The sequence below is a fragment of the Acyrthosiphon pisum genome, chromosome A3 (genome assembly GCF_005508785.2).
Source record: "Acyrthosiphon pisum isolate AL4f chromosome A3, pea_aphid_22Mar2018_4r6ur, whole genome shotgun sequence".
NCBI lineage: Eukaryota > Metazoa > Arthropoda > Insecta > Hemiptera > Aphididae > Acyrthosiphon > Acyrthosiphon pisum.
This window is the reverse complement of record NC_042496.1, coordinates 39,287,993-39,297,571: the sequence shown is the minus strand read 5'-3', so window position 1 is coordinate 39,297,571 and position 9,579 is coordinate 39,287,993. Positions and strand designations below refer to the sequence as shown.

The 9,579-nt window shown below is 26.2% G+C and overlaps 1 protein-coding gene across 3 annotated transcripts in view; it reads right to left on the bottom strand.

Annotated features, from left to right (window-relative positions):
- LOC100160518 (cyclic nucleotide-gated cation channel beta-1-like) overlaps positions 1–9,579 on the bottom strand; it is a 147,921-nt gene that overhangs the window by 119,221 nt on the left and 19,121 nt on the right. Inside the window, exon 1 of one of the 3 annotated variants that reach the window (XM_029491604.1) lies at positions 720–1,252. The exons of the other annotated variants lie outside the window; for them this stretch is intronic. The gene's annotated coding sequence lies outside the window, so the exon portion shown is untranslated. Of the gene's footprint in view, positions 1–719; positions 1,253–9,579 lie in introns of those variants that run through there. 3 annotated transcript variants of the gene reach the window in all.

Genomic DNA, 9,579 nt, shown 5'->3' with positions numbered 1-9,579 from the left:
GGATTCCCCCCAAAAAAAACCCAGGACATACAATTTTAAAATGCTATATTGCAATGGTCTGCTTCCCTTTAATATTTTCAGCCCCCCCCCCTACCAAAGTTGAAATTACGCCTATGTACCTGGCAGATAAATAACGTGCTAAATTAACCATTCAAGTTACCGTTATAACTAAAAAAATAAAAAGTTATTATTATTTGTAAACGTATACTTATATACTTTCGTCTTAATTTGGTTTGTGATTTTCTAAAATGTATACTTTTTTTTCCTTAATAATATCAACCTGACAATGTTCCTATAACAATATTAATTACTACTATAATTTTATATCCTATTTACACAACTTATCAACATAATATTTACTATTCTCATTATTGAATTTTAATTTAAACCATACACATATACATTATTTAGAAACTCAGAATTCAATATAGCAATTATTAAACTAATCTGACAAGAAATGCATCATTTGAAATGTTAATAGACTTGATTAATATTTTAACTATGATTTCATTTTCCATAAAATCTCCCGCCAAAATCTAAACACTTCAAGCATACAACATAAAAATGTAAATTTCGGAGTTAAAAAAAATATGAAATTCAAATATTTATATTCTATTAACCATGAGACCTTAAGACATGAATGATTTAGTGAAAATTGTTTAAAAACAAATGTTATTTCTTTTGATTTGTAAATATGTTATCTTGTCATTATATCTTACCCATTTTTAATTTTGTTTCTCACGTGGTAGTAAGCAAATTACTGCTTAAAATTCGCAATAGAAGAAAAATAATTTTACCGCGAAAACACATAATGGTTATAATAATAGTATTAACGAGATTTAGAAAAATTTCATTATGAAATATTATTTCATGTCGTATAAAATTATTTATGGTGAAGCGCACTTTACTGGCAACCGCACTGTAATGACACATGGGGTTGAGTGACACAAGCCCACCGTGATACTGATAGAATACAAACAGCTTTGTTAGATGGCCGCTAGGCCGCAGTGGTTGTTAAACACCTCCCATTACATTTTGGACGCCCTGCCGGTGACTGGTGAAGATTGCTCAATTATATTATATGGTCAAAACGATAAATGTACAAGGGAGGAGAATATTTTTTATGTCATAATGAAGAAAATGCAATAGGTACATATAAGGTACAATGTAAGGTACAATATAAGGTACAATGTTAGTACATACACGTATGTACTAACATTGTATACGTTATTTATAGCTTATATTATAGCAAAATATAAACGATTTATTATGATCTCAAGTTAACTGAGTATACCTGTATACGGTATACCTAATTGAAATTAATATAAAACCAGGTACACAAATTACTTCGTGTTTCTATTATGTACCAAGTTTACAACTAAAATCAAAAAAGTAAAACAAAATAAATTTTAAATAAAATCTAAGATTCAAAATTCTAAATAAGTAGGTAACATCAATTTGATTGAAATGCGTTTCAAAAATAATAATAGGCTTAATTATTATCCTCCTGACAAATAAGTATCATAGGTAAATATAATTGAAAAAAAGGTGGGTAAGTGGATGTTGCTCTGCTGTATAGTAGTTTTCAAGTGGGTCACTGTATAATGGATGGTATTAAAATTGAATTCAATGATATAATATCATGGTAAACGAAAAACGATTCTGAGCGGTGACAGTTTGTCAGTGTGGATATTTTATATTATATTTATATTGTTATTACTTATTATTAATACGATAACCGGTAAGTTGAATTAATATTATAAGATTACAACAAAATAACTAAAATTGTTATTCTTGGTTATTTAATATGTAATTTCGAACAAATTTGAACATAAAATAACTATAAACAAAATCAGTGACTTATATTTTTGAGATTTTTTGGTTTCAGAATAACCTACTATTACGTGGAACCTTGTTGTAAGTTTTCAATCCTTAGCTATGAAATTTGAACATTTTATACATTTTTAACTACAAAATTATTTTTTAATTTTAAATTTGATAAAATATATTGTCAAAAATCGAACTTTAAAATTTAAATGCTTATAAAAATAATTGTGCCTATGTATTTTAAATATTTTTTAACTATTATTTAAGCAATATAATATTAGGAGCCTTGTATTAAAGTTTGCCGATTTATTGGCTCAACAAATAAAACTGTATTGATATTTATAGAAAAAAAACTAAAAAAAATTGAAATTTGAAATTGTCCGTAAACAGCTCAAAACAAGTCAAAATATTTTGAAAATTGTATCAAGTATAGGAATTGATAAAATAAACATATGATATACATCTCAAATGCCTACAGTTAGTTTTTGAATTACAACAAAATAAGAAAATCGCTACATGAGAAATCGAATGAATATCCAGTGTTGTAAAAATTTGAACTTTAAACGCTCATAAAAATTTAATTTGGCTTTCTTAAAGACATTTTTTTTTTGATAAAAGTAGATTTTATTCATGATACAGCATCAACTACTAGGTTATTAGATTAAAATTATTTATGTATTAATATGGTTTAATTAAAAAGTATTAAAGGATCTAAGTATTCGGATAGTGAAACAAATTATTTCGATAAATATAACATAAACAAGCAATCCAAATAGCCAATAGGTAGGTACTTTAAAATATGGTATAATATACACGATACACCTCTACAGGGTGATTCACCAAGCATGCTAACCCTCTTTTTCTTCAATAATGCAGTTATTCCAAACCTGGTTTTTGGAATCTTTAAATATACTTTAAGACCATATTTTTAAATTCTTCAGATTTTTTGTACTACTTAAGGAATGTTCTGTGGAGATACAATCTTCTGTTTTTTTCAAATGAGAACACCCTTTTTCAATTGTAAATCATACAGTGGATAATTTTTCTGAAATTTTTAACGCATCAGAATCAAAATTCGTACGGGTAGTTTTTGAGTTATTCAACTTTGTGTTCTAAGAATAAAAGGTCCATGGTAATGGGTTTTAAGATATGGGGGCTATGGTGATTTGAAAATTGTAGTAACTATAATACTAATCTATCAATATTAATAATTTATAAAAATGGCACGAGTATAATAAATACTAGAACAAGTTGACGTCTATTATATATTTATGTAAAACCATTTTTAAGGCCTATTATCCTTAATACAAACATTTTAATACCCATTCGAATTTTAAATTAGGTGCAACAAAAATTCAAAAAAAGTATTTACTAAGTAATAATTCACAGTAAAAACGAGGGGTTCTTATTTGAAAATCAAAAGTTTGTATCGCCACAGGACACTCCTTAAGTAGTACAAAAAACTCAAGAATTTGAAAAAATGATCTATGAGTATATTTAATAAATTCAAAAAATCAATTATTAAAGAAAAAAAGGTGGGTAAATGGATGTCGCTCTGCTGTACAGTAGGTTACAAGTGGGTCACTTTATAATGGATAGTATTAAATTTGAATTCAATGATATAATATCACTGTATAAGAAAAACGATTCTTAGTGAAGACGGTATGTTAGTCTAGGTATAAGATATATTATATACTTATCTATGGTATTAAAAAAAAAATTGACCAATAATAGGTATCTATAATAAATTCCAAATTAATCATAATAATTTATTCTTGCTATCAAATTTCTAGATTTTCATTTTCCGAAATTTTTGTACCACAATTTTTACTGTTATACTGGTATAACTATAACACATACTTGAGAAATAATATACATTTCATAATTTTAAAATGTAACATTACATCAAATTTACTGAAATATATTGTCATATTGTATTAAAATATTAGTCAACTTCAAATTATAACCTTAGTATGATAATAAAATAAAATATACGAAATATATAAAATGTTTGACAATGAACAACAATAGAAATGTATTAATACAATTTTTAAGACCACTATTCATATAATTTGTTCCTTCCAACAAAATTTAGATTAAACCTCCTTGACGTAAATAGGGGAAGACATTAAGACAGATGAGCCATCTCAAATTTCATTCTTTGGTTAATTTTCTTTTATCATTTGTCCTGCTCTTGTAATTGGAATTTTTATGATAGCCGATAACGTATAATAACTGTGTCATAAGTTTTTAAAAAGTACGTATTCCCAATACAGTTTTGAACAAGTCTTATTATTCTGATCCATATAACCCAGAATCATATAAAAATTGTTCAATGATAAATGATAATCCAAATATTTCAAACCATTATTTTGAGAAATCAGTAGATATTCAACTTATTATAATTTATTTAAGATTTACCTAATTGATTTTACATAGTACCTATCACCTTAACAAAACTTTCATATTTTTAATCTTTAATTATTATTTTTTTATTTCAAGGTATATCGCATGTTAGATTTAATCAATAAAAAAGATTTTTTTAATGCCTATTATCATTAATTTGAAATTATGAGCGAAACAATTAATGATGTGTATTTTTAAATACGTTTTAAAGTATAAAAAATACTTTGATCTTCAACCCCAAGGGAGGTTTATAGTGTCAAATTGGATCTGGGTGAAAATTTCTAGTAAGTACCTACATATAATATATATATAATATATAATCCGTTAAACAGTGAATTTTTATGCAAATCAAACTTTTGACAAAAATCGATATATTAAGTCGTATGACTAATATCACTTTTTAAATTTTAGATTCTGGGCAGAGCAAGGAAGCTAGTGGTTTTACAATGGTATTTTTTTTTTATATTCTGTATACAAAATTCCTACCAGAAGGAGTGCTTCGATTTCAACATATAGTACCTTATATTTTAGCAAATTGGATCAAGATCCCCAGACAGCATTTTGTGACACCATCGATGGTACTTTAAAGAGGTCATTTTCCGATGTTAACATTAGTTATTTAATGCCACTGTAAAAACCACCGAAAAATTACGAAAAAACGCTAAAAATGGGATTTTTATTTCTAACGCTTTGTTTATTACCATAAAAAAACGAATAAAAAATTATAATATTATAATATTAATTCAACTTACATGATATAATAAATAATAATAATATAAAATATCCAGACTGACAAACCGTCTCCGCTCAAATTCGTTTTTCTTATACAATGATATTATATCACTGAATTCAAGTCTAATAGAATCCATTATACAATGACCCTTTCTATTTACCTACTTTTTTAAAGTTATTATTTTAATAAAATCTTAATATTTTATTAATATTTAGTTGGTGCATTATTAGTTTATATAATATGTTATAATATAGATACCACTAAATATTGTCATATTAACCTATAAGATTTATACATTTATAAAACTATATTATGTAAAAAGGGAGTTAGAGAGGACTGATACCCTTTCATACATTTTTACTTTACAAATATTGGGCTCAATAAGCCATAAAAATATTCAGACCTAAAGTCTGTTTTGAGCCCTCAAAATATTCACGACTAAGATAATCAATATAAATTGATGCCAAACATTTTCTAAAAAAAAATAAAGCACAATAAGAAAAACGATTCCGTGGCTCATGTCACATTTACGTTTTTTAGGTACAAAGAACATCGTCTACACATCAGTGGTTAAGTTATCTTATCCAAAAAAGGTTTGAATATTGATAGCAAAAATACAAAATATACACAATATGCTAGGGGTTTAGCTAATGTACATATTAACCAGATAATGTCAACATTAGCCGAACATTTGACGTTATTGATATAAAAAATGTGATTTTATGACGGTCGGAGTTATATGTGTTTCTTTCGATTTAGGATAATATTCTATGTGGCGCGGTGTGGCGCGGTATGGCGTGGTCCGTACACTCAACTGCGGAAATGCTCTGAGTGTACGCATCGACCAGTGTTGATAGCTCCCGGATGGGTGACCACCTAAGATTTTTAGCTACAAATCCTTGCCACACATACAAATGTGTTTCAACCAACTGTTCCAACCGTGCCTTTCCTCTACAAACAACAAGAAAACAGCTAATGGCCATAGTTGCCTGGCTTAAGCTCAATAAAAATAAAAATAAAAATAATAATATTATATATTATACTATAAATGTTAACTCTATAGGTATTGACAAAATTGTTACTACCGTTTAGTGCCTAATAATTACAATAATTACAATAAAAATGTATTGACTATGTATAGGTAATAGGCATAGGAGTATTATAATTTTAGATATAGTGAAGGAATGAATATAAGTATAGGCCACCACAGCTACATTTTTTGTGATCGGAATTTCAGAAGTTGAGTTGGGTTATGATTTATAGTAAGGTGATATGAGTTCATAATTTACCCCACACCGATCCTATAGAGACTCACATGTATTTAGTATAGGTGATCGATACCTCTAACCTAATCATTCTTTTATTATCTTACTATGGTCATAACTCGTGACAGCATAGATCTCAAATTAAATTTTAAAATTATTATAATATAGTAATAAGTTATAACAATAACGTGAAAGATTATAAATTGAAGTCGTAATAACACGTATTCACTAATGAAGTAATTAAATCTACAAGTTAGTCGTGCGCAGTATTATTTTGAGTGTTTCTCAACCATAAATCTTACGAATGAAAAACAAAATAATATAAAGTGATTTGGGTTAATAATAATTTTGAAAGCGAGAGCAGCCGACCAGTGTGCTATTAATCTGAAACGGAACTGATGTAACCCACTTGAGATAATTTATTATATTCTTTTCTGACACACATATACACCGTACATAAGTCACATGGGTTTTAATCTTGAAGAACGAAGCGAGGTGACATGAGGCAGTAGATACTAAATAGGTAATATTATACATTCAAATCAAAATAAAACGTTTAATATAGATACTAGACACTCATCAATTTTAAGTTCAAATATAAGACATTATTCTCGTAATTTCTGCTTTGACGAAAATATAAAATTGTTCTCAATACAATAGCCAAAAATCAATATGAACTGTTAAAATTGTTCTACTTTTAAAAAAAATTCAGCAGGGGGGGAGTCCGGACCAAGGGCCTTCCACTTATAGCCTTGAATATTATTATATTACTCTTTGATAAATTATTACAAAATGATTAAAACTTATACAAATTTAGAATATACATATAGGTAGGTAGGCATTTGTGCATAAATTATATGATATACATATTACTCGCTTGCGCGTGTGTGTGTGTAAAGTAAATAAATATATGTATTATATTTGATGTATTGCCCAAAAACTAATACCAAAATATTTTGCATTAAGTACGCAATATATCAATATAAATAAGCGGGACATTTTGCTGACATCAAAAATATAAATTATCTCGAATATTTATCAGTTTTTAACATGTTGGATATCGTTTGTAAGTAATATTGTCATAATATCATCTTAAAATGGAACAAAATATTATATGAATTGTTTGTCGCAGAGATAAAGTTTATATTTAAATGTATCATAATAAATATTTACCAATATGTAGAAGTTATCTATATTATAATTTATAGGTTTAAGTCTGACTAATCTATTTACAATTAAGCACTATTAAATCATCTGTAAATTAAGTACTCCTATAAATTCATTGTAAATAGCACAATACGTTTTCACAAATTCTCGACCAGCTAATCATTCAATTTTAGATTTTGCTACGACGAAGTAAAGAATTTATTGATTTTATTTTTTTTTATAACACATCAGGTCATACAAAATTGAATTTGGGATATTTGATTATTACTTATTTTCCTGTAATTTAAAAAAAAACTATCTTGGACATTTAAAGACTAATAAATGTAATAATAATATTTACGTGTATTAATTTTCAAAAGATCTTAACCATTGTTAGTTTTAATATAGAATTTTTAATATTTTTGAATAAGCATATTTATTTCGTTCAGTTTTGTTTTTATTTTACAACGTTTTATAAATTTATATTCAGGGTTCCCCGGGGATTTACCCATTGTGATATCTCCTAAGACAATAAATATATCATAAATCTGATTTTTATTCACGGAGTAAAAGTGTGACTCACGGAGACAAGGACTACATATATTTTATTTTTTAATTTAATTAAAATTTAATAGTTTAATAATTTATTTTTGAAACAATTGAAGATAGTCATTTTAAATAGTATATTTTTCTGAAAATTTTGACATTTGAACATTTTATTTTCATTAATCTCATGATTTTTAATATTTATTTAAGTTTATAGACAAAATGGTAAAAACCCGGGTTTTGTCCGGGCGACAAGTCCCCTTCTTCTGCTAATGGATATATCATCACTGATTATTACCTGTGTAAAATATCTAGAATAACAATGTGTTTTTTATATCAACGTTTAGTTTTAATTTTACGGCAATATCTTTTTTTAAGATTTTTAAATTCCGAGTGAATCAGGAATGTACTAATTTTATTTTTAATACAATTTTATGCATAACAATTAACAAGTGTCTAAGTCTAGCTATTTGAAATTAAAAAAAAATTCTTATAACTTATATTACATTTATTAATCTGCTTGGTCTACGTTAATCAAGTTACGAATACATTATATAAAAAAAAAAATAACTGAATAAATCATAAAATATTTAATAACTAATTTAAATAAATAAATTTGGTCTTTACAATCAGCTTATAGTATTAAATTGATGCAAACATTATCTAATATTTACAGGTGTCTTTTCACAGTTTAAGGGAACTTTTGTAGTATATTATTTATATGTATAAGTAGATACATTTAATTAAAAAGTAAAAGGTCAAAATCACGTGGTCATGTCAGTTCGTACCTCAGTCGTTTACAGTTTACCACATTTGTCTTCTACGTCACCATTTTATAATGGCTTGATATAACTATTATTTCTTTCACCAAGTTAATTCTTTAATTGTTTTTATTTTTAATTATTTTTTTCAGAGATGACAGCACAATGTCCATTTGCAATTTCACCTCAACCACTCGTGACTATTTGTGTGTGTATCAGCTTAAAACGATAATTATTCTGGGATTGACTTTTTACGTTATTCTTTATAAATATTATAATTTTTGGACACAAACCGAAGAATAGTTGCAATATTGCTTAGTATACCCATACTATTAGGTATATTATAATGCTGTAAGTTTTTTAGATACATATCATTATAAATGTATAGGTAAGCCATAACCAATATACTTAAGTTGATTTTGTACTAATCATGTTCAAAAACAAAAAGCTGATTCAAAAATGTTATGATTTCTCATAAAAAAATTATCAAAATAATTTACGACTATACGAGTAATCCTAAAATTCTACCGTACTTCATACTTGATAGTTGATAGTAGTGTCAATATTATATTATTAACGTAATAATTTAATTATCTTTATAAAGATTTGAAAAAAAATAAACTATCTTTATAAAGATATGAAAAATAAATGAATTTTCAATTTAATCTACAAAGTCAAATCGTACAATGGTATATAAATGTAGGTATAGTATAAAAAAAATAAATTCAATGACTTTGTTATAAACTTACTACAGGTAAAAATTAAAACAAAAACGTTTTATACTGATCCTATTTTGCTATTAACAGTTATGTTTAATGTGTTTTTAATTTATATAGCGTTGGTAGTAACAGTTCATCATTATAGACTGATAAATTATATTTTATATTTGTATTGA